This window comes from Rattus norvegicus, chromosome 1 (assembly GCF_021556685.1).
Source record: "Rattus norvegicus strain SHRSP/BbbUtx chromosome 1, alternate assembly SHRSP_T2T, whole genome shotgun sequence".
In the NCBI taxonomy this organism is placed as follows: Eukaryota; Metazoa; Chordata; class Mammalia; order Rodentia; family Muridae; genus Rattus; species Rattus norvegicus.
In genome coordinates, this window is record NC_141534.1 from 252,230,129 (window position 1) to 252,256,657 (window position 26,529).

Sequence of the window (26,529 nt, forward strand, 5' to 3'; positions counted from 1 at the left end):
AGGATTCACAGCTGAGGAATGCCAAAGGGCTGAGAGACACCTAAAGAAATGTTCTACATCTTTAGTCATAAGGGAAATGCAAATCAAAACAACCCTGAGATTTCACCTCACATCAGTGAGAATGGCTAAGATCAAAAACTCTGGTGACAACAAATGCTGGCAAGGATGTGGAGAAAGAGGAACACTCCTCCATTGTTGGTGGGATTGCAGACTGGTACAACCATTCTGGAAATCAGTCTGGAGGTTCCTCAGAAAATTGGACATTGAACTGCCTGAGGATCCAGCTCTACCTCTCTTGGACATATACCCAAAAGATGCCTCAACATATAAAAGAGACACGTGCTCCACTACGTTCATCGCAGCCTTATTTAGAATAGCCAGAAGCTGGAAAGAACCCAGATGCCCTTCAACAGAGGAATGGATACAGAAAATGTGGTACATCTACACAATGGAATATTACTCAGCTATCAAAAACAATGCCTTTATGAAATTCATAGGCAAATGGGTGGAACTGGAAAATATCATCCTGAGCGAGGTAACCCAATCACCAGAAAACACTCATGGTATGCACTCATTGATAAGTGGCTATTAGCCCAAATGCTTGAATTGCCTAGATGCACAGAACACATGAAACTCAAGACAGATGATGAAAATGTGAATGCTTCACTCCTTCTTTTAAAGGGGAACAAGAATACTCTTGGCAGGGAAGAGATAGGCAAAGTTTAAAACAGAGGCAGAAGGAACACCCATTCAGAGCCTGCCCCACATGTGGTCCATACATATACAGCTACCCAATTAGATAAGATGGATGAAGCAAAGAAGTGCAGCCCGATTGGAACCAGATGTAGATCTCTCCTGAGAAACACAACCAGAATACAGCAAATACATAGGCATATGCCAGCAGCAAATCACTGAACTGAGAACGGGATCCGCGTTGAAGATATCAGAGGAAGGACTGGAAGAGCTTGAAGGGCCTCAAGATCCCATATGAACAACAATGCCAAGCAACCAGAGCTTCCAGGGACTAAGCCACTACCCAATTACTATACATGGACTGACCCTAGGCTCCACCATCATAGGTAGCAATGAATAGCCTAGTAAGAGTACCAGTGGAAGGGGAAGCCCTTGGTCCTGCCAAGACTGAAGCCCCAGTGAACGTGATTGTTGCGGGGAGGGCAGTAATGGGGGGAGGATGGAGAGGGGAACACCCATGTAGAAGAGGAGGGGAAGGGGTTAGGCGGATGTTGGCCCGGAAACCGGGAAGGGGAATAACAATCGAAATGTAAATAAGAGCCCCCACCCGCGGATCCCGGCCCGCAGCAGCTCTCTGCTCCCAGACCCGGTGAGAGAGAAACCCAACCGCCTGGTCAGGTGGGCACTCCTGAGGCTGCAGAGCGGAAGAGACCACCAACACTGCTCACCCCTGCCCACATCCCTGGCCCAAGAGGAAACTGTATAAGGCCTCTGGGCTCCCGTGGGGGAGGGCCCAGGAGCGGCAGGACCCCACCAGACCCTGAAGGAAACAGACCGGATAAACAGTTCTCTGCACCCAAATCCCGTGGGAGGGAGAGCTAAACCTTCAGAGAGGCGGACAAGCCTGGGAAACCAGAAGAGACTGCTCCCTGCACACACATCTCGGACGCCAGAGGAAAAAGCCAAAGACCATCTGGAACCCTGGTGCACTGAAGCTCCCGGAAGGGGCGGCACAGGTCTTCCTGGTTGCTGCCGCTGCAGAGAGCCCCTGGGCAGCACCCCACGAGCAAACCTGAGCCTCGGGACTACAGGTAAGACCAAATTTTCTGCTGCAAGAAAGCTGCCTGGTGAGCTTGGGACACATGGAAGCAGAATTTCTCTAGGACCCAGCACGTTCTGTGTTTACCGGAAGTCCCCCACCCGCGGATCCCGGCCCGCAGCAGCTCTCTGCTCCCAGACCCGGTGAGAGAGAAACCCAACCGCCTGGTCAGGTGGGCACTCCTGAGGCTGCAGAGCAGAAGAGACCACCAACACTGCTCACCCCTGCCCACATCCCTGGCCCAAGAGGAAACTGTATAAGGCCTCTGGGCTCCCGTGGGGGAGGGCCCAGGAGCGGCAGGACCCCACCGGACCCTGAAGGAAACAGACCAGATAAACAGTTCTCTGCACCCAAATCCCGTGGGAGGGAGAGCTAAACCTTCAGAGAGGCGGACAAGCCTGGGAAACCAGAAGAGACTGCTCCCTGCACACACATCTCGGACGCCAGAGGAAAAAGCCAAAGACCATCTGGAACCCTGGTGCACTGAAGCTCCCGGAAGGGGCGGCACAGGTCTTCCTGGTTGCTGCCGCTGCAGAGAGCCCCTGGGCAGCACCCCACGAGCAAACCTGAGCCTCGGGACTACAGGTAAGACCAAATTTTCTGCTGCAAGAAAGCTGCCTGGTGAGCTTGGGACACATGGAAGCAGAATTTCTCTAGGACCCAGCACGTTCTGTGTTTACCGGAAGTCCCCCACCCACGGATCCCGGCCCGCAGCAGCTCTCTGCTCCCAGACCCGGTGAGAGAGAAACCCAACCGCCTGGTCAGGTGGGCACTCCTGAGGCTGCAGAGCGGAAGAGACCACCAACACTGCTCACCCCTGCCCACATCCCTGGCGCAAGAGGAAACTGTATAAGGCCTCTGGGCTCCCGTGGGGGAGGGCCCAGGAGCGGCAGGACCCCGCCGGACCCTGAAGGAAACAGACCAGATAAACAGTTCTCTGCACCCAAATCCCGTGGGAGGGAGAGCTAAACCTTCAGAGAGGCGGACAAGCCTGGGAAACCAGAAGAGACTGCTCCCTGCACACACATCTCGGACGCCAGAGGAAAAAGCCAAAGACCATCTGGAACCCTGGTGCACTGAAGCTCCCGGAAGGGGCGGCACAGGTCTTCCTGGTTGCTGCCACTGCAGAGAGCCCCTGGGCAGCACCCCACGAGCAAACCTGAGCCTCGGGACCACAGGTAAGACCAAATTTTCTGCTGCAAGAAAGCTGCCTGGTGACCTCAAGACACAGGCCCACAGGAACAGCTGAAGACCTGTAGAGAGGAAAAACTACACGCCCGAAAGCAGAACACTCTGTCCCCATAACTGACTGAAAGAAAGGAAAACAGGTCTACAGCACTCCTGACACACAGGCTTATAGGACAGTCTAGCCACTGTCAGAAACAGCAGAACAAAGTAACACTAGAGATAATCTGATGGCGAGAGGCAAGCGCAGGAACCCAAGCAACAGAAACCAAGACTACATGCCATCATCGGAGCCCAATTCTCCCACCAAAACAAACATGGAATATCCAAACACACCAGAAAGGCAAGATCTAGTTTCAAAATCATATTTGATCATGATGCTGGAGGACTTCAAGAAAGACATGAACACACTTAGGGAAGCACAGGAAAACATTAATAAACAAGTAAAAGCCTACAGAGAGGAATCGCAAAAATCCCTGAAAGAATTCCAGGAAAACACAATCAAACAGTTGAAGGAATTAAAAATGGAAATAGAAGCAATCAAGAAAGAACACATGGAAACAACCCTGGATATAGAAAACCAAAAGAAGAGACAAGGAGCTGTAGATACAAGCTTCACCAACAGAATACGAGAGATGGAAGAGAGAATCTCAGGAGCAGAAGATTCCATAGAAATCATTGACTCAACTGTCAAAGATAATGTAAAGCGGAAAAAGCTACTGGTCCAAAACATACAAGAAATCCAGGACTCAATGAGAAGATAAAACCTAAGGATAATAGGTATAGAAGAGAGTGAAGACTCCCAGCTCAAAGGACCAGTAAATATCTTCAACAAAATCATAGAAGAAAACTGCCCTAACCTAAAAAAAGAGATACCCATAGACATACAAGAAGCCTACAAAACTCCAAATAGATTGGACCAGAAAAGAAACACCTCCCGTCACATAATTGTCAAAACACCAAACGCACAAAATAAAGAAAGAATATTAAAAGCAGTAAGGGAAAAAGGTCAAGTAACATATAAAGGGAGACCTATCAGAATCACACCAGACTTCTCGCCAGAAACTATGAAGGCCAGAAGATCCTGGACTGATGTCATACAGACACTAAGAGAACACAAATGCCAGCCCAGGTTACTGTATCCAGCAAAACTCTCAATTAACATTGATGGAGAAACCAAGATATTCCATGACAAAACCAAATTTACACAATATCTTTCTACATATCCAGCACTACAAAGGATAATAAATGGTAAAGCCCAACATAAGGAGGCAAGCTATACCCTAGAAGAAGCAAGAAACTAATCGTCTTGGCAACAAAACAAAGAGAATGAAAGCACACAAACATAACCTCACATCCAAATATGATTATAACGGGAAGCAATAATCACTATTCCTTAATATCTCTCAATATCAATGGCCTCAACTCCCCAATAAAAAGACATAGATTAACAAACTGGATACGCAACGAGGACCCTGCATTCTGCTGCCTACAGGAAACACACCTCAGAGACAAAGACAGACACTACCTCAGAGTGAAAGGCTGGAAAACAACTTTCCAAGCAAATGGTCAGAAGAAGCAAGCTGGAGTAGCCATTCTAATATCAAATAAAATCAATTTCCAACTAAAAGTCATCAAAAAAGATAAGGAAGGACACTTCATATTCATCAAAGGAAAAATCAACCAAGATGAACTCTCAATCCTAAATATCTATGCCCCAAATACAAGGGCACCTACATACGTAAAAGAAACCTTACTAAAGCTCAAAACACACATTGCACCTCACACAATAATAGTGGGAGATTTCAACACCCCACTCTCATCAATGGACAGATCATGGAAACAGAAATTAAACAGTGATGTAGACAGACTAAGAGAAGTCATGAGCCAAATGGACTTAACGGATATTTATAGAACATTCTATCCTAAAGCAAAAGGATATACCTTCTTCTCAGCTCCTCATGGTACTTTCTCCAAAATTGACCATATAATTGGTCAAAAAACGGGCCTCAACAGGTACAGAAAGATAGAAATAATCCCATGCGTGCTATCGGACCACCACGGCCTAAAACTGGTCTTCAATAATAATAAGGGAAGAATGCCCACATATACGTGGAAATTGAACAATGCTCTACTCAATGATAACCTGGTCAAGGAAGAAATAAAGAAAGAAATTAAAAACTTTTTAGAATTTAATGAAAATGAAGATACAACATACTCAAACTTATGGGACACAATGAAAGCTGTGCTAAGAGGAAAACTCATAGCGCTGAGTGCCTGCAGAAAGAAACAGGAAAGAGCATATGTCAGCAGCTTGACAGCACACCTAAAAGCTCTAGAACAAAAAGAAGCAAATACACCCAGGAGGAGTAGAAGGCAGGAAATAATCAAACTCAGAGCTGAAATCAACCAAGTAGAAACAAAAAGGACCATAGAAAGAATCAACAGAACCAAAAGTTGGTTCTTTGAGAAAATCAACAAGATAGATAAACCCTTAGCCAGACTAACGAGAGGACACAGAGAGTGTGTCCAAATTAACAAAATCAGAAATGAAAAGGGAGACATAACTACAGATTCGGAGGAAATTCAAAAAATCATCAGATCTTACTATAAAAACCTATATTCAACAAAATTTGAAAATCTTCAGGAAATGGACAATTTCCTAGACAGATACCAGGTATCGAAGTTAAATCAGGAACAGATAAACCAGTTAAACAACCCCATAACTCCTAAGGAAATAGAAGCAGTCACTAAAGGTCTCCCAACCAAAAAGAGCCCAGGTCCAGACGGGTTTAGTGCAGAATTCTATCAAACCTTCATAGAAGACCTCATACCAATATTATCCAAACTATTCCACAAAATTGAAACACATGGAGCCCTACCGAATTCCTTCTACGAAGCCACAATTACTCTTATACCTAAACCACACAAAGACACAACAAAGAAAGAGAACTTCAGACCAATTTCCCTTATGAATATCGACGCAAAAATACTCAATAAAATTCTGGCAAACCGAATTCAAGAGCACATCAAAACAATCATCCATCATGATCAAGTAGGCTTCATCCCAGGCATGCAGGGATGGTTTAATATACGGAAAACCATCAACGTGATCCATTATATAAACAAACTGAAAGAACAGAACCACATGATCATTTCATTAGATGCTGAGAAAGCATTTGACAAAATTCAACACCCCTTCATGATAAAAGTCCTAGAAAGAATAGGAATTCAAGGCCCATACCTAAACATAGTAAAAGCCATATACAGCAAACCAGTTGCTAACATTAAACTAAATGGAGAGAAACTTGAAGCAATCCCACTAAAATCAGGGACTAGACAAGGCTGCCCACTCTCTCCCTACTTATTCAATATAGTTCTTGAAGTTCTAGCCAGAGCAATCAGACAACAAAAGGAGATCAAAGGGATACAGATCAGAAAAGAAGAGGTCAAAATATCACTATTTGCAGATGACATGATAGTATATTTATGTGATCCCAAAAGTTCCACCAGAGAACTACTAAAGCTGATAAACAACTTCAGCAAAGTGGCTGGGTATAAAATTAACTCAAATAAATCAGTTGCCTTCCTCTATACAAAAGAGAAACAAGCCGAGAAAGAAATTAGGGAAACGACACCCTTCATAATAGACCCAAATAATATAAAGTACCTCGGTGTGACTTTAACCAAGCAAGTAAAAGATCTGTACAATAAGAACTTCAAGACACTGAGGAAAGAAATTGAAGAAGACCTCAGAAGATGGAAAGATCTCCCATGCTCATGGATTGGCAGGATTAATATAGTAAAAATGGCCATTTTACCAAAAGCAATCTACAGATTCAATGCAATCCCCATCAAAATACCAATCCAATTCTTCAAAGAGTTAGACAGAACAATTTGCAAATTCATCTGGAATAACAAAAAACCCAGGATAGCTAAAGCTATCCTCAACAATAAAAGGACTTCAGGGGGAATCACTATCCCTGAACTCAAGCAGTATTACAGAGCAATAGTGATAAAAACTGCATGGTATTGGTACAGAGACAGACAGATAGACCAATGGAATAGAATTGAAGACCCAGAAATGAACCCACACACCTATGGTCACTTGATTTTTGACAAAGGAGCCAAAACCATCAAATGGAAAAAAGATAGCATTTTCAGCAAATGGTGCTGGTTCAACTGGAGGGCAACATGTAGAAGAATGCAGATCGATCCATGCTTATCACCCTGTACAAAGCTTAAGTCCAAGTGGATCAAGGACCTCCACATCAAACCAGACACACTCAAACAAATAGAAGAAAAACTAGGGAAGCATCTGGAACTCATGGGCACTGGAAAAAATTTCCTGAACAAAACACCAATGGCTTATGCTCTAAGATCAAGAATCGACAAATGGGATCTCATAAAACTGCAAAGCTTCTGTAAGGCAAAGGACACTGTGGTTAGGACAAAACGGCAACCAACAGATTGGGAAAAGATCTTTACCAATCCTACAACAGATAGAGGCCTTATATCCAAAATATACAAAGAACTCAAGAAGTTAGACCGCAGGGAAACAAATAACCCTATTAAAAAATGGGGTTCAGAGCTAAACAAAGAATTCACAGCTGAGGAATGCCGAATGGCGGAGAAACACCTAAAGAAATGTTCAACATCTTTAGTCATAAGGGAAATGCAAATCAAAACAACCCTGAGATTTCACCTCACACCAGTGCGATTGGCTAAGATCAAAAACTCAGGTGACAGCAGATGCTGGCGAGGATGTGGAGAAAGAGGAACACTCCTCCATTGTTGGTGGGATTGCAGACTGGTAAAACCATTCTGGAAATCAGTCTGGAGGTTCCTCAGAAAATTGGACATTGAACTGCCTGAGGATCCAGCTATACCTCTCTTGGGCATATACCCAAAAGATGCCTCAACATATAAAAGAGACACGTGCTCCACTATGTTCATCGCAGCCTTATTTATAATAGCCAGAAAATGGAAAGAACCCAGATGCCCTTCAACAGAGGAATGGATACAGAAAATGTGGTACATCTACACAATGGAATATTACTCAGCTATCAAAAACAACGAGTTTATGAAATTCGTAGGCAAATGGTTGGAACTGGAAAATATCATCCTGAGTGAGCTAACCCAATCACAGAAAGACATACATGGTATGCACTCATTGATAAGTGGCTATTAGCCCAAATGCTTGAATTACCCTAGATCCCTAGAACAAACGAAACTCAAGACGGATGATCAAAATGTGAATGCTTCACTCCTTCTTTAAATGAGGAAAAAGAATACCCTTGGCAGGGAAGGGAGAGGCAAAGATTAAAACAGAGACTGAACGAACACCCATTCAGAGCCTGCCCCACATGTGGCCCATACATATACAGCCACCCAATTAGACAAGATGGATGAAGCAAAGAAGTGCAGACCGACAGGAGCCGGATGTAGATCGCTCCTGAGAGACACAGCCAGAATACAGCAAATATAGAGGCGAATGCCAGCAGCAAACCACTGAACTGAGAATAGGTCCCCTATTGAAGGAATCAGAGAAAGAACTGGAAGAGCTTGAAGGGACTCGAGACCCCAAAAGTACAACAATGCCAAGCAACCAGAGCTTCCAGGGACTAAGCCACTACCTAAAGACTATACATGGACTGACCCTGGACTCTGACCCCATAGGTAGCAATGAATATCCTAGTAAGAGCACCAGTGGAAGGGGAAGCTCTGGGTCCTGCTAAGACTGAACCCCCAGTGAACTAGTCTATGGGGGGAGGGCGGCAATGGGGGGAGGGTTGGGAGGGGAACACCCATAAGGAAGGGGAGGGGGGAGGGGGATGTTTGCCCGGAAACCGGGAAAGGGAATAACACTCGAAATGTATATAAGAAATACTCAAGTTAATAAAAAAAAAAAAAGAAAAGAAAAAAAAAGAAATGTAAATAAGAAATACTCATTTAATAAAGATAAAAAGAATACATAAATAAAATTTGAAAAAAAGAATATAAATAAAAGCAATGCCTAAAGGAATTGGAATAGACACTGGAAATCTCAAATACAAAAGGTGCTGACATTTGGCAGCTATAGAGTCCTAGCCTATTCTGGAAAGACAAATATGATCTCTACCCTCCACCATTCAGTTTACTCTGGAATCTGCCCAGTATACACATAAGCGTACATACACTTACCTTGACCTTTAGAAACCTTTTCATGAATTGGGATCCTTCCTCTTCCAGAGAACGCTTCCCCATAGTCAATGAGGGCTTCTTTCAATGCCTCATAGCCATACAATAACACAGTAGGCTGTGAGCCAAAATATAGAGTGTACACAGGACCATAGGTTTTAGAAAACTGGAAAGAAATAGCAAACATAAATATTAGTGGAAGTGTCATTGTATTTTCCATAGAATGAGTCTATTTAGTTTGATGATAGTACTGTGTCATAATATTTTTATTCTGAAAAAAAACAGTTTAAAGTCTGTATAATTCTTTACATTATAATGATTATCATATATTGGTGGCTTACAGTGCCAGAATATCTCCCAGGCTGTTGACACAACAAAACCAGAGATTTATAACACTAAGATATTAACCTCATCTGTTCATCATGTTACACAATAAAACTGAAGTAAAATATCTACATTTATTTTCAGGGTTCTATTTCAAATAAGTAGACACAATTTTGACACTCTGCTTATCCATTATTGGATATTGAGAGTGACTTTCATGATATTCCCATACTGAAATGAATTTCAATAGCCAGATGAGTGTGGCAGAACCAGCTAACCAGGAAGTTATCTTAACTTCCTGTTAAGATAAGGTAGCCCTGTGATAAAGAGTAGAAATCTAAAACCTGAGATCATCACAAATGTTCCACTTCCATTCTCATCTATTATAATAAATACATAGAATGTACATCAAACAAAGTGTACCATAGCATGAAACATCATAGAAAAAAATGCATTCTCACTAATCAGCATCCTAGGCCCCAGTGATGGCCTATGAATGGAATAAAAGTGATTGGGATAATACTACATGTGCTACCACACACTGTTTACAGTTTTTATTTCATGTATGAGTTCATTCACATTAGATTACTTCAAATAAGGCACCAGTAATTTCTTCAGAGTACAACATTAATGCCAAATCAAAAATCAATGCAAGTATAAAATTCTGAATCATTGAAATATTACTTACCCTTTACCTTCAGTCAAAATAATAGAAAATGATGTTAAAAAATAGTTCATAATTACTTGCATTTCAGGTTGTTCAATCGTAAACCTAGAGTATTACTAATTTTCTGACCAACACTGGATGCAAAAGTCAGATAAAAAGAATAGAACTTTAGGGGAACAGGAAGAAAGGGGCACTCAATCTAAAGATCCCCTGTGGTCCAGACACCACCCGAATCTGGAGGGAATGGGTCAACAGCTCCCTGCACCCAAATCCCATGGGAGGGAAGGCTTCAGAGGGTCACACATGCCTGGGAAGACAGAAGACACTACACTCTGCCCACATTTGTGACTCCAGAGGAAAATACCTAATGCCTTCTGGGAACCTGGTGAACTGCAGGCCCTTCTGATTGTCACCCTCAAGAGGAGCTCAAAAGCAGCGCCCCAGGAGCAACTTCAGCCCTGGGATTAGAGGGAAGACCAACTTTTCTGCTCCAAGTGACCTGACTGGTGGACTCAGGACACACGCCCAAAGGAACACCTGAAGACCAGTAGACAGGAAAGACTACACACCTGAAAGCAGAACATTCTGTTCCCATAACTGGCTGAAAGAAAACAGGAAAACAGGTCTACAGCACTCCTGACACACAGGATGGTCTAGCGACTGTCAGAAATAGCAGAACAAGGTAACACCAGAGACAACCTGATGGCAAGAGGCATGAGCAGGAACCCAAGCAACAAAAACCAAGACTACATGGCATTATCGGAGCCCAATTCTTCTGCCAAAGCAAACACTGAATATCCAAACACACCAGAAAAACAAGATCTTGATTTTAAATCACATTTTATCATGATGAAGAAGGACTTCAAGAAAGACATAAAGAACTGCCTTAGAAATACAGGAAAATATAAATAAACGAGTAGAAGCATATAGAAAGTAATCACAAAACACCTTGAAAGAATTCCAGGAAAACACAAACAAACAGGTGAAGGAATGAAAAATGAAAATAGAAGCAATAAAGAAAGCACAAAGGGAGACAACCCTGGATATAGAAAACCAAAGGAAGAGACAAGGGGCCATAGATACACACATCACCAACAGAATACAAGAGATAGAAGAGAGAAGCTCAGAGGCAGAAGATTCCATAGAAACCATTGACACAACTGTCAAAGATAATGTAAAACAGAACAAGCTACTGGTCCAAAACATACAGGAAATCCAGGACACAATGAGAAGGTGAAACCAAAGGATAGCGGGTATAGAAGAGAGTGAAGACCCCCAGCTCAAAGGACCAGTAAATATCTTCAACAAAATCATAGAAGAAAATGTGCCCAACCTAAAGAAAGACATGCCCATAAAATTAGAGGAAGCCTACAGAACTCCAAATAGATTGGACCAGAAAAGAAACTCCTCCCGTGACATAATAGCCAAAACACCAAATGAACAAAATAAAAAGAGAATATTAAAAGCAGTAAGGAAAAGAGTCAAGTAACATATAAAGGCAGACCTCTCAGAATTATACCAGACTTCTGAGCACAGACTATTAAAGCCAGAAGATCCAGGACAGATGTCATACAGACCCTAAGAGAACACAAATGCCAGCACAGGTTACTGTATCATGCAAAACTCTCAATTAAAATAGATGGAGAAACTAAGATGTTCCATGACAAAACCAAATTTATACAATATTTTTCTACAAATCCAGCCCTACAAAGGAAAATAAATGGTAAATCCCAACATAAGGAGGCAAGCTACACCATAGAAAAAGCAAGAAACTAATCATCTTAGCAACAGAACAAAGAGAAAAAAGCACACAAACATAATCTCACATCCAAATATGAATATAACAGGAAGAAACAATCACTATTCCTTAATATCTCTCAACATCAATCAACTCAATTCCCCAATAAACAGACATAGATTAACAAACTGGATATGTAATGAGGACCCTGCATTCTGCTGCCTATAGGAAACACACCTCAGAAACAAGACAGACACTACCTCAGAGTGAAAGGGTAGAAAATAATTTTCCAAGCAAACGGTCAGAAGAAGCAAGCTGGAGTAGCCATTCTAATATCAAATAAAACATATTTTCAACCAAAAGTCATCAAAAAAGATAAGGAAGGACACTTCATATTCATCAAAGGAAAAATCCACCAAGATGAACTCTCAATCCTAAATATCTATGCTCCAAATATAAGGGCGCCTACATACATAATAGAAACCTTAATAGAGCTCAAAGCACACATTGAACCTCACACAATACTACTAGGAGATTTCAACACCCCACTTTCATCAATGAACAGATCATGGAAACAAAAATTAAACAGAGACATAGACAGACTAAGAGTAGTAATAAAACTAAAGGACTTATCACATTTTTATAGAACATTCTATCCTAAAACAAAAGGCTATACCTTCTTCTCACCACCTCATGGTACTTTCTCCAAAATTGACCATGTAATTAGTCATAAAACAGGCCTCAACAGATACAGAAAGATAGAAATAATCCCATGAGTCCTATCAGAACACCATGGGCTAAAGCTGGCCTTCAATAACAATAAGGGAACAACGCGCACATATACATGGAAGTTGAACAATGCTCTACTCAATGATAACCTGTTCAAGGAAGGAATAAAGAAAGAAATTATGGACTTCTGAGAATTTAATGAAAATGAAGGTACAACATACCCAAACTTATGGGACACAGTGAAAGCTGTGCTAAGAGGAAAACTCATAGCTCTGAGGGCCTGCAGAAAGAAACAGGAGAAAGCATATATCAGCAGCTTGACAGCACACCTAAAAGCTCTAGAACAAAAAGAAGAAAATACACCCAGGATGAACAGAAGGCAGGAAACAATCAAACTCAGAGCTGAAATCAACTAAGTAGAAACAAAAAGGACTATACAAACAATCATCAGAAGGAAAAGTTGGTTCTTTGAGAAAACCAAAAAGATAGATAAACCCTTAGCCAAACTAATGAGAGGACACAGAGAGCGTGTCCAAATTAACAAAATGAGAAATGAAAAGGGAGACATAACAACAAAATCAGAAGAAATTCAAAAAATCATCACATCCTACTACAAAAGCCTAAATTCAACAAAACTTGAAAATCTGCAGGAAATGGACAATTTCCTAGACAGATACCAGGTACCAAAATTAAATCAGGAATGGATAAACCATTTAAACAACCCCATAACTCCTAAAGAAATAGAAGCAATCATTAAAGGTCTCCCATCCAAAAGAGCCCAGGTTCAAATGGGGTCAGTACAAAATTCTATCAGACCTTCATAGAAGACCTCATACCAATACTATCCAAACTATTCCAAAACTGAAACAGAGGGAGCACTACCGTTTTCCTTCTATGAAACCACAAACACTCTTATACCTAAACCACACAAAAACCCCAGCAAAGAAAAAGAACTTCAGACCAATTTCCCTTATGAATATCGACACAAAAATACTCAATAAAATTCTTGCAAACCGAATTCAACAGCACATCAAAACAATCATCCATCTTGATCAAGTAGGCTTCATCCTAGGCCTGCAAGGTTGCTTTCATATACAGAAAAGCTTCAATGTAATCCACTATATAAACAAACTGAAAGATAAAAACCACATGATCACTTCATTAGATGCTGAGAAAGCATTTGACAAAACTCAACACCACGTCATGATAAAAGTCCTGGAAAGAATAGGAATTCAATCTCTGCTCCCGAACCCAGTGGGAGAGAGACCTCACCGCCTGTATAGGTGGGCACTCTTGAGACTGCAGAGAGGAAGAGACCACCAACACTGCCCACCCCTGCTCACATCCCTGGCACAAGAGGAAACTGTATATGGCCTCTGGGTTCCCGTAGAAGAGGGCCCAGGAGCAGCTGGTCCACTGCGTCTGAGACACCGCCAGAAGCTGAAGGGACCGACCGGATAAACAGTTCTCTGCACCCAAATCCCGTGGGAGGGAGAGCTAAACCTTCAGAGAGGCAGACACGCCTGGGAAACCAGAAGAGACTGCACTCTGCACACATCTCTGACGCCAGAGGAAAATACCAAACGCCATCTGGAACCCTGGTGCACAGAAGCTCCTGGAAGGGGCGGCTCAGATCTTCCTGGTTGCTGCTGCAGTGGAGAACTCATAGGCAGCACCCCACAGGCAAACTTGAGCCTCAGAACCACAGGTAAGACCACCTTCTCTGCTGCAAGTGGCCCACCTGGTGAACTCAAGACACAGGCCCACAGGAACAGCTGAAGACCTGTAGAGAGGAAAAACTACACGCCCGAAAGCAGAACACTCTGTCCCCATAACTGGCTGAAAGAAAACAGGAAAACAGGTCTACAGCACTCCTGACACACAGGCTTATAGGACAGTCTAGCCAATGTCAGAAATAGCAGAACAAAGTAACACTAGAGATAATATATGGCAAGAGGCAAGCGCAGGAACCCAAGCAACAGAAACCAAGATTACATGGCATCATCAGAGCCCAATTCTCCCATCAAAACAAACATGGAATATCCAAACACACCAGAAAAGCAAGATCTAGTTTCAAAATCATATTTGATCATGATGCTGGAGGACTTCAAGAAAGACATGAAGAACTCCCTTAGAGAACAAATAGAAGCCTAGAGAGGAATCGCAAAAATGCCTGAAAGAATTCCAGGAAGACACAATCAAACAGTTGAAGGAATTAAAAATGGAAATAGACTGGGATCGGTCCCCAGCTCCGAAAAAAAAATAAAAAAAAAATAAAAATGGAAATAGAAGCAATCAAGAAAGAACACAGGAAAACAACCCTGGATATAGAGAATCAAAAGAAGAGACAAAGAGCTGTAGATACGAGCTTCACCAACAGAATACAAGAGATGGAAGAGAGAATCTCAGGAGCAGAAGATTCCATAGAAATCATCGACTCAACTGTCAAAGATAATGTAAAGCGGAAAAAACTACTGGTCCAAAACATACAGGAAATCCAGGATTCAATGAGAAGATCAAACCTAAGGATAATAGGTACAGAAGAGAGTGAAGACTCCCAGCTCAAAGTACCAGTAAATATCTTCAACAAAATCATAGAAGAAAATTTCCCTAACCTAAAGAAAGAGATACCCATAAGCATACAAGAAGCTACAGAACTCCAAATAGATTGGACCAGAAAAGAAACACCTCCCATCACATAATAGTCAAAACAATAAATGCACAAAATAAAGAAAGAATATTAAAAGCAGTAAGGGAAAAAGGTCAAATAACATATAAAGACATACCTATCAGAATCACACCAGACTTTTCGCCAGAAACTATGAAAGCCAGAAGATCCTGGACAGATGTCATACAGACCCTAAGAGAACACAAATGCCAGCCCAGGTTACTGTATCCTGCAAAACTCTCAGTTAACATAGATGGAGAATCCAAGATATTCCATGACAAACCCAAATTTACACAATATCTTTCTACATATCCAGCACTACAAAGGATAATAAATGGTAAAGCCCAACATAAGGAGGCAAGCTATACCCTAGAAGAAGCAAGAAACTAATCGTCTTGGCAACAAAACAAAGAAAAGAAAAGCACACAAACATAACATCATATCCAAATATGAAGATAACAGGAAGCAATAATCACTATTCCTTAATATCTCTCAACATCAATGGCCTCAACTCCCCAATAAAAAGACATAGATTAACAAACTGGATACGCAATGAGGACCCTGCATTCTGCTGCCTAAAGGAAACACACCTCAGAGACAAAGACAGACACTACCTCAGAGTGAAAGGCTGGAAAACAACTTTCCAAGCAAATGGTCGTAAGAAGCAAGCTGGAGTAGCCATTCTAATAACAAATAAAATCAATTTTCAACTAAAATTCATCAAAAAAGATAAGGAAGTACACTTCATATTCATCAAAGGAAAAATCCACCAAGATGAACTCTCAATCTTAAATATCTATGCTACAAATACAAGGGCACCTACATACGTAAAAGAAACGTTACTAAAGCGAAAAACACACATTGCACCTCACACAATAATAGTAGGAGATTTCAACACCCCACTCTCATCAATGTACAGATCATGGAAACAGAAATTAAACAGAGACGTAGACAGACTAAGAGAAGTCATGAACCAAATGGACTTAACAGATATTTATAGAACATTCTATCGTAAAGCAAAAGGATATACCTTCTTCTCAGCTCCTCATGGTACTTTCTCCAAAATTGACCATATAATTGGTCAAAAAACAGGCCTCAACAGGTACAGAAAGATAGAAATAATCCCATGCATGCTATCAGACCACCACGGCCTAAAACTGGTCTTCAATAACAATAAGGGAAGAATGCCCACATATAAGTGGAAATTGAACAATGCTCTACCCAATGATAACCTGGTCAAGGAAGAAATAAAGAAAGAAATTAAAGACTTTTTATAATTTAATGAAAATGAAGATACAACATACCCAAACTTATGGGACACAATGAAAGCTGTGCTAAGAGGAAAACTCATAGCACTGAGTGCCTTTAGCAAGAAACAGGAAAGAGCATATGTCAGCAGCTTGACAGCACACCTAAAAGCTCTAGAACAAAAAGAAGCAAATACACCCAGGAGGAGTAGAAGGCAGGAAATACTCAAACTCAGAGCTGAAATCAACCAATTAGAAAAAAAAGGACCATAGAAAGGATCAACAGAACCAAAAGTTGGTTCTTTGAGAAAATCAACAAGATAGATAAACCCTCAGCCAGACTAACGAGAGGACACAGAGAGTGTGTTCAAATTAACAAAATCAAAAATGAAAAGGGAGACATAACTACAGATTCAGAGGACATTCAAAAAATCCTCAGATCTTACTATAAAAGCCTATATTCAACAAAACTTGAAAATCTGCAGGAAACGGAAAATTTCCTAGACAGATGCCAGGTACCGAAGTTGAATCAGGAACAGATAAACCAGTTAAACAGCCCCATAACTCCTAAGGAAATAGAAGCAGTCATTAAAGGTCTCCCAACCAAAAAGAGCCCAGGTCCAGACCATTTTAGTGCAGAATTCTATCAGACCTTCATAGAAGACCTCATACCAATATTATCCAAACTATTCCACAAAATTGAAACACATGGAGCACTACCGAACTCCTTCTATGAAGCCACAATTACTCTTATACCTAAACCACACAAAGACCCAACAAAGAAAGAGAACTTCAGACCAATTTCCCTTATGAATATTGATGGAAAAATACTCAATAAAATTCTGGCAAACCGAAATCAAGAGCACATCAAAACAATCATCCACCATGACCAAGTAGGCTTCATCCCAGGCATGCAGGGATGGTTTAAAACCATCAACGTGATCCATTATATAAACAAACTGAAAGAACAAAACCACATGATCATTTCATTACATGCTGAGAAAGCATTTGACAAAATTCAACACCCCTTCATGATAAAAGTCCTGGAAAGAACAGGAATTAAAGGCCCGTACATAAACATAGTAAAAGCCATATACTGCAAACCAGTTGCTAACATTAAACTAAATGGAGAGAAACTTGAAGCAATCCCACTAAAATCAGGGACTAGACAAGGCTGCCCACTCTCTCCCTACTTATGCAATATACTTCTTTAACTTCTGGCCAGAGCAATCAGACAACAAAAGAAGGTCAAGGAGATACAGATCGGAAAAGAAGAAGTCAAAATATCACTATTTTCAGGTGATATGATAGTATATTTAAGTGATCCCAAAAGTTCCACCAGAGAACTACTAAAGCTGATAAACAACTTCAGCAAAGTGGCTGGGTATAAAATTAACTCAAATGAATCAGTTGCCTTCCTCTATACAAAACAGAAACAAGCCGAGAAAGAAATTAGGGAAACGACACCCTTCATAATAGACCCAAATAATGTAAAGTACCTCGGTGTGACTTTAACCAAGCAAGTAAAAGATCTGTACAATAAGAACTTCAAGACACTGAGGAAAGAAATTGACGAAGACCTCAGAAGATGGAAAGATCTCCCATGCTCATGGATTGGCAGGATAAATATAGTAAAAATGGCCATTTTACCAAAAGCAATCTACAGATTCAATGCAATCCCCATCAAAATACCAATCCAATTCTTCAAAGAGTTAGACAGAACAGTTTGCAAATTCATCTGGAATAACAAAAACACAGGATAGCTAAAACTATCCTCAACAATAAAAGGACTTCAGGGGGAATCACTATCCCTGAACTCAAGCAGTGTTACAGAGCAATAGTGATTAAAAACTGCATGGTATTGGTACAGAGACAGACAGGTAGAACAATGGAACAGAATTGAAGACCCAGAAATGAACCCACACACCTATGGTCACTTGATTTTTGACAAAGGAGCCAAAGCCATCCAATGGAAAAAAGATAGCATTTTCAGCAAATGGTGCTGGTTCAACTGGAGGTCAACATGTAGAAGAATGCAGATCGATCCATGCTTATCACCCTGTACAAAGCTTACGTCCAAGTGGATCAAGGACCTCCACATCAAACCAGATACACTCAAACTAATAGAAGAACAAATAGGGAAGCATCTGGAACACATGGGCACTGGAAAATATTTCCTGAACGAAACACCAATGGCTTATGCTCTAAGATCAAGAATGGACAAATGGGATCTCATAAAACTGCAAAGCTTCTGTAAGGCAAAGGACAATGTGGTTAGGACAAAACAGCAACCAACAGATTGGGAAAAGATCTTTACCAATCCTACAACAGATAGAGGCCTTATATCCAAAATATACAAAGAACTCAAGAAGGTAGACCACAGAGAGACAAATAACCCTATTAAAAAATGGGGTTCAGAGCTAAACAAAGAATTCACAGCTGAGGAATGTCGAATGGCTGAGAAATACCTAAAGAAATGTTCAACATCTTTAGTCATAAGGGAAATGCAAATCAAAACAACCCTGAGATTTCACCTCACACCAGTGAGAAGGGCTAAGATCAAAAACTCAGGTGACAGCAGATGCTGGAGAGGATGGGGAGAAAGAGGAACACTCCTCCATTGTTGGTGGGATTGCAGACTGGTACAACCATTCTGGAAATCAGTCTGGAGGTTCCTCAGAAAATTGGACATTGAACTGCCTGAGGATCCAGCTATACCTCTCTTGGGCATATACCCAAAAATGCCCCAACATATAAAAAAGACAAGTGCTGCACTATGTTCATAGCAGCCTTATTTATAATAGCCAGAAAATGGAAAGAATCGAGATGCCCTTCAACAGAGGAATGGATACAGAAAATGTTGTACATCTACACAATGGAATATTACTCAGCTATCAAAAACAATGCCTTTATGAAATTCGTAGGGAAATGGTTGGAACTGGAAAATATCATCCTGAGTAAGGTAACCCAATCACAGAAAAACACACATGGTATGCACTCATTGATAAGTGGCTATTAGCCCAAATGCTTGAATTACCCTAGATGCCTAGAACAAATGAAACTCAAGACGGATGATCAAAATGTGAATGCTTCACTCCTTCTTTAAAAGGGGAACAAGAATACCCTTGGCAGGGAATAGAGAGGCAAAGATTAAAACAGACACAGAAGGAACACCCATTCAGAGCCTACCCCACATGTGGCCCATACATATACAGCCATCCAATTAGACCAGATGGATGAAGCAAAGAAGTGCAAGCCAACAGGAGCCGGATGTAGATCGCTCCTGAGAGACACAGCTAGAATACAGCAAATAAAGAGGCGAATGCCAGCAGCAAACCACTGAACTGAGAATAGGACCCCTGTTGAAGGAATCAGAGAAAGAACTGGAAGAGCTTGAAGGGGCTCGAGACCCCATATGTACAACAATGACAACCAACCAGAGCTTCCAGGGACTAAGCCACTACCGAAAGACTATACATGGACTGACCCTGGACTCTGACCTCATAGGTAGCAATGAATATCCTAGTAAGAGCACCAGTGGAAGGGGAAGCCCTGGGTCCTGCTAAGACTGAACCCCCAGTGAACTAGATTGTTGAGGGGAGGGCGGCAATGGGGGGAGGATGGGGAGGGAAACACCCATAAAGTAGGGGAGGGGGAGGGATTAGGGGGATGTTTGCCTGGAAACCGGGAAAGGGAATAACACTCGAAATGTATATAAGAAATACTCAAGTTAATAAAAAAAAAAGTATAGGAATTCAAGGCCCATACTTAAGCATAGAAAAAGCCATATACAGTAAACCAGTAGCTGATATTAAACTAAATGGAGAGAAACTTGAAGCAATCCCACTAAAATCAGGGACTAGACAAGGCTGCCCACTCGCTCCCTACTTATTCAATATAGTTCTTGAAGTTCTAGCCAGAGCAATTAGACAACAAAAGGAGATCAAGGGGATATATTTTGGAAAAGAAGAAGTCAAAATATCATTATTGGCAGATGATATGATAGTATATTTAAGTGATCCCCAAAGTTCGACCAGAGAACTACTCTACCTGATAAACACCTTCAGCAAAGTGGCTGGGTATAAAATTAACTCAAATAAATCACTAGGCTTCCTCTACAAAAAAGAAAAACAAGCCGAGAAAGAAATTAGGGAAACGACACCCTTCATAATAGTACCAAATAACATAAAATACCTCAGTGTGACTTTAACGAAGCAAGTGAAAGATCTGTATGATAAGAATTTCAAGCCTCTGAAGAAAGAAATTGAAGATCTCTGAAGATGGAACCATCTCCTATGCTCATGTTATGGCAGGAAAAATAGAGTAAAAATGGCCATTTTATCAAAAACCATCTACAGATTCAGTTCAATCCCCATCAAAATACCAATCCAATTCTTCAAAGTGTTAGACAGAACAATTTGAAAATTCATCTGGAATAAGAAAAATCCCAGGATAGCTAAAACTATTCTCAACAATAAAAGGATTTCTGGGGGAATCACTATCCCTGAACTCAAACAGTATTACCAAGTAATCGTGATAAAAACTGCATGGTATTGGTACAGAGACAGACAGATAGATGACTGGAATAGAACTGAGGACCCAGAAATGAGCCCACACACCTATGTTCACTTGATTTGACAAAGGAGCCAAAATCATCCAATGGAAAAAAGATAGCAGTTTCAGCAAATGGTGCCGGTTCAACTGGAGGTCAGCATCTAGAAGAATGCAGATCGATCCATGCTTATCACCCTGTTCAAAGCTCAAGTCCAAGTGGTTCAAGGACCTCTACAGCAAACCAGATACACTAAAACTGATAAAAGAAAAAGTGTGGAAGAATCTAGAACACATGGGCACTGGAGAAAACTTCCTGTACAACACATCAATGGCTTATACTCTAAGATCAAGAATCGACAAATGGGATCTCATAAAACTACAAAGCTTATGTAAGGCAAAGGACACTGTTGTTAGGACAAAACAGCAAACAACAGATTGGGAAAAGATCTTTACCAATCCTGCAACTGATAGAGGGCTTATAGCCAAAATACACAAAGAAGATTGCACAAAGGTAGATTGTAGGGAGACAAATAACCCTATTAAAAATGGGGTTCAGAGCTAAACAAAGAATTCACAGCTGAGGAATGTCGAATGGCTGAGAAATACCTAAAGAAATGTTCAACATCTTTAGTCATAAGGGAAATGCAAATCAAAACAACCATGAGATTTCACCTCACACCAGTGAGAATGGCTAAGATCAAAAACTCAGGTGACAGCAGATGCTGGAGAGGACGGGGAGAAAGAGGAACACTCCTCCATTGTTGGTGGGATTGCAGACTGGTACAACCATTCTGGAATTCAGTCTGGAGGTTCCTCAGAAAATTGGACATTGAACTATCTGAGGACCCAGCTGTACCTCTTTTGGGCATATACCCAAAAGACGCCACAACATATAATAAAGACACATGCTCCAGTATGTTCATAATAGCCAGAAGCTGGAAAGAACCCAGATGCCCTTCAACAGAGGAATGGATACAAAAAATGTGGTACATCTACACAATGGAATATTACTCAGCTATCAAAAACAATGACTTTATGAAATTCATAGGCAAATGGTGGAACTAGAAAATATCATCCTGAGTGAGGTAACCCAATAACAGAAAAAACACACATGGTATGCATTCATTGGTAAGTGGATATTAGCCCAAATGCTCGAATTACCCTAGATCCACAGAACACACGCAATTCAAGAAGGATGACCAAAATGCGAATGCTTCACTCCTTCTTTAAAAGGGGAACAAGAATACCCTTGAGAGGGAATAGGGAGGCAAAGTTTAGAACAGAGGCCGAAGGAATACCCACTTAGAGCCTGCCCCACATGTGGCCCAGTCATATACAGCTACCAAACTAGATAAGATGGATGAAGCAAAGAAGTCAATGCCGACAGGAAGAGGATGTAGATCTCTCCGTAGAAACACAGCCAGAATATAGCAAATACATAGGCAAATGTCATCATTAAACCACTGAACTGAGAATGGGACCCCTGTTGAAGGAATAAGAGAAAGGACTGAAAGAGCTTGAAGGGGCTTGAGACTCCATATGAACAACAATGTCAACCAACCAGAGCTTCCAGGGACTAAGCCACTACCCAAAGCCTATACATGAATTGACCCTGGGCTCCAACCTCATAGGTAACAATGAATAGCCTAGTAAGAGCACCAGTTTTAGGGAAGCCCTTGGTCCTGCCAAGACTGAACCCCCAGTGAACATGATTGATGGCGGGTAGCGCAGTAATGGGGGGATGATAGGTAGGGGAACACACTTATAGAAGGTGAGGGGGAGGAGAAAGGGGGATGTTGGTCTGCAAACCGGGAAAGGGAATAACAATCGAAATGTGAATAAGAAATACCCAAGTTAATACAGATGAAAAAAAAAGAATAGAACTTTACACTTTTTGACTTTATACTCATGTTCACAATATTTTCTCCAGTAACAAAATTTCATAAGAGCAGAATGACTTATATCCCCTTGCAATATACCTGAAGAGCATAAGGCATACTTACTTTGGTTAAGGATTAGCAGATGTCCTTCATATCTAGCTGAAGGTAATTTCTAATAATTGGGAGAGGAGTAGGGCCAGGAGGGAGCTTCCCTCTCCTAGAGTTATTTCTCCACAGTGAGAGGAAAAGCAGACAGGAAAGACTGAGTACCAACACCACAATTGGATCCATGGAGACACTTTTTACTGACACAGGTGTGATCAGGCACTCCTCAGATTTTTATAGTGCATCATATCAGAATCAACATTCTGTGTTTGGGCATCTTTGTACAATCATCTAGTCACTGTTTAACTCTCTTCCAAATGGACTTTGTCTCAATGATAAGACAAAAAAGAGCTCTTTTTTTGTTTGTTTGTTTGTTTGTTTGTTTGTTTGTTTGTTTGTTTGTTTTTTCTTTGTTTTTTTTGAGGGGGTCTGTAAGAGATTTTGGCTTAATTTTATTGAGTTGAGACTTATAACACTGATAAATATGAACATTCAAATCTTGAAATATACATGAGTTACTTGTTTAAAACTATTTATAGCACTGGAGCAGCAGATCCCCAGCAGTCCAGACACCACCCGCACTTGAAGGGAATTGGTCAACAGTACTCTGCACACAAATCCCGTGGGAGGGAGAGCTAGAACTTCAGAGGGGAGACACACCTGGGATACAAGAAGACACTACACTCTGCCCACATTTCTGAGTCCAGAGGAAAACACCTAAGGCCATCTGGGACCCCGGTGCACAGGGGTTCCAGGAAAAGGCGGCCCAGGCCTTCCTGGTCGCTGCCCTCACCAAGAGCTCAAAAGCAGCCCCCCATGAGCAACTTGAGCCACGGGACCACAGGTAAGACCAACTTTTCTGCTCCAAGAACCTGCTTGGTGGACTCAGGACACGCAGAGGCAAAATTCCTCTGGGACCGGACACTTCTGGATTTTGGCTGGAGCCCAAACCTCAATGATCCCAGTCCACAGCTCCCTGCTCCCAAACCCCTTGGGAGAGAGATCTCACCGCCCAGACAGGTCGGCACTCCTGAGACTGCAGAGTGGTAGAGACCACGAATACTGCTCACCCCTGCCCACATCCCTGGCCCAAGAGGAAACTGTATGAGGCCTCTGGGAACCAGAAGATAGGGACACTGGAGCAGCAGATCCCCCGCAGTCAAGACACCACCCGAAACTGAAGGGAATTGGTCAACAGCTCCCTGCACCCAAATCCTGTGGGAGAGAAAGCTAAACCTTCAGAGAGGCACACATGCCTGGGAAGACAGAAGAGACTACACTGTGCCCACATTTGAGACTCCAGAGGAAAGCACCTAATGCCTTCTGGGAACCTGGTGAACTGCAGACCCTTCTGATTGTCGCCCTCAAGAGGAGCTCAAAAGCAGCCCCCCCCCCAGGAGCAACTTCAGCCCTGGGATTAGAGGGAAGACCAACTTTTCTGCTCCAAGCTTGCTTCTTCAAACTATTTGCTTGGAAAGTTGTTTTCCAGCCTTTCACTCTGAGGTAGTGTCTGTCTTTGTCTCTGAGGTGTGTTTCCTGTAGACAGCAGAATGCAGGGTCCTCATTGCGTATCCAGTTTGTTAATCTGTGTCTTTTTATTGGGGAGTTGAGTCCATTGATATTGAGAGATATTAAGGAATAGTGATTGTTGCTTCCTGTTATATTCATATTTGCCTGTGAGGTTATGTTTGTGTGCTTTTCTTCTCTTTGTTTTGTTGCCAAGACATTAGTTTCTTCCTTTTTCTGGGTGTAGCTTGCCTCCTTATGTTGGGCTTTGCCATTTATTATCCTTTGTAGGGCTGGATTTGTAGAAAGTTATTGTGTAAATTTGGTTTTGTCATGGAATATCTTGGTTTCTCCATCTATGTTAATTGAGAGTTTTGCAGGATACAGTAAGCTGGGCTGGCATTTGTGTTCTCTTAGGGTCTGTATGACATCTATCCAGGATCTTATAGCTTTCATACACTCTGGCAAGAAGTCTGGTATGGTTCTGATAGGTCTGCCTTTATATGTTACTTGACCTTTTTCCCTTACTGCTTTTAATATTCTTTCTTTATTTTGTGCATTTGGTGTTTTGACTATTATGTGACGGGAGGAGTTTCTTTTCTGGTCCATTCTATTTGGAGTTCTGTAGGGTTTTGTATGCTTATGGGCATCTCTTTCTTTAGGTTATGGAAGTTTTCTTCTATGATTTTGTTGAAGATAATTTACTTGTCCTTTGAGCTGGGAGTCTTCACTCTCTTCTATACCTATTATCCTTAGGTTTAATCTTCTCATTGAGTCCTGGATTTCCTGTATGTTTTGGACCTGTAGCTTTTTCCATTTTACATTATCTTTGACAGTTCTGTTAATGATTTCTATGAAATCTTCTGCTCCTGAGATTCTCTCTTCTGTCTTTTGTATTCTGTTGGTGATGCTTGTATCTGTGGCTCCTTGTCTCTTCCTTTGGTTTTCTATACCCAGGGTTGTTTCCATATGTTCTTTCTTCATTGCTTCTATTTCCATTTTTAATTCTTTTAACTGTTTGATTGTGTTTTCCTGGAATTCTTTCAGGGATTTTTGTGATTCCTCTCTATAGACTTGTACTTGTTTATTTATGTTTTTCTGCATTTCTCTAAGGGAGTTCTTCATGTCTTTTTTGAAGTCCTCCAGCATCATGAGCAAATATGATTTTTAAATCTAGATCTTGATTTTCTGGTGTGTTTGGATAATCACTGTTTGCTTTGGTGGGAGAATTGGGCTCCGATGATGTCATGTAGTCTTGGTTTCTGTTGCTTGGGTTCCCCTGCTTGCCTCTCTCCATCAGATTGTCTGTGGTGTTACTTTGTTCTGCTATTTCTGACAGTGGCTAGACTGTCCTATAGGCCTGTGTGTCAGAAGTGCTGAAGACCTGTTATCCTGTTTCTTTCATCCAGTTATGGGATGTTTTCAGGCATGCAGTCTTTCCTGTCTACTGGTCTTCAGCTGTTCCTGTGGGCCTGTGTCCTGAGTCTACCAGGCAGGTCGCTTGGAGCAGAAAAGTTGGTCTTACCTGTGTCCCTGCGGCTCAAGTTGCTTGTGGGGAACTGCTTTTGAGCTCTTGGTGAGGGTGGCAACCAGGAGGCCCTGAGCTGCCTTTTCCGGGATCCCCTGTGCACCGGGGTCCCAGATGGCATTAGGTGTTTTCCTCTGGAGTCAGAAATGTGGGCAGAGTGTAGTCTCTTCTGGCTTCCCAGGCATGTCTGCCCCTCTGAAGGTTTAGGTCTCCCTCCCATGGGATTTGGGTGCAAAGAACTTTTGATCTGGTCCCTTCAGGTCCCGGGGATTTCTGGAGCATGGGGGACCTGCAGCTCCCATACCCCTATCTTCCAGTTCCCAAAGGCCATGTACAGTTTCCTCTTGGGCCAGGGATGTGGGCAGGGATGGGCAGTATTGGTGGTCTCTCCCACTCTGCAGTCTCAGGAGTGCCCACCTGTCAGGG

The 26,529-nt window shown here is 41.8% G+C and overlaps 1 long non-coding RNA gene across 4 annotated transcripts in view; it reads right to left on the reverse strand.

Annotated features, from left to right (window-relative positions):
- The window catches only part of LOC147997111 (uncharacterized), a 44,357-nt gene extending 21,035 nt beyond the window's left edge, over nucleotides 1-23,322 (reverse strand). For all 4 annotated transcript variants that reach the window (XR_015653349.1, XR_015653345.1, XR_015653347.1 and 1 more), the window contains exons 1-2: nucleotides 23,088-23,322; nucleotides 9,161-9,323 (exon numbers count right to left, since the gene is read on the reverse strand). This is a non-coding gene — a long non-coding RNA (uncharacterized LOC147997111). The remainder of the gene's footprint in view (nucleotides 1-9,160; nucleotides 9,324-23,087) is intronic.
- Nucleotides 23,323-26,529: the final 3,207 nt, after the last annotated feature.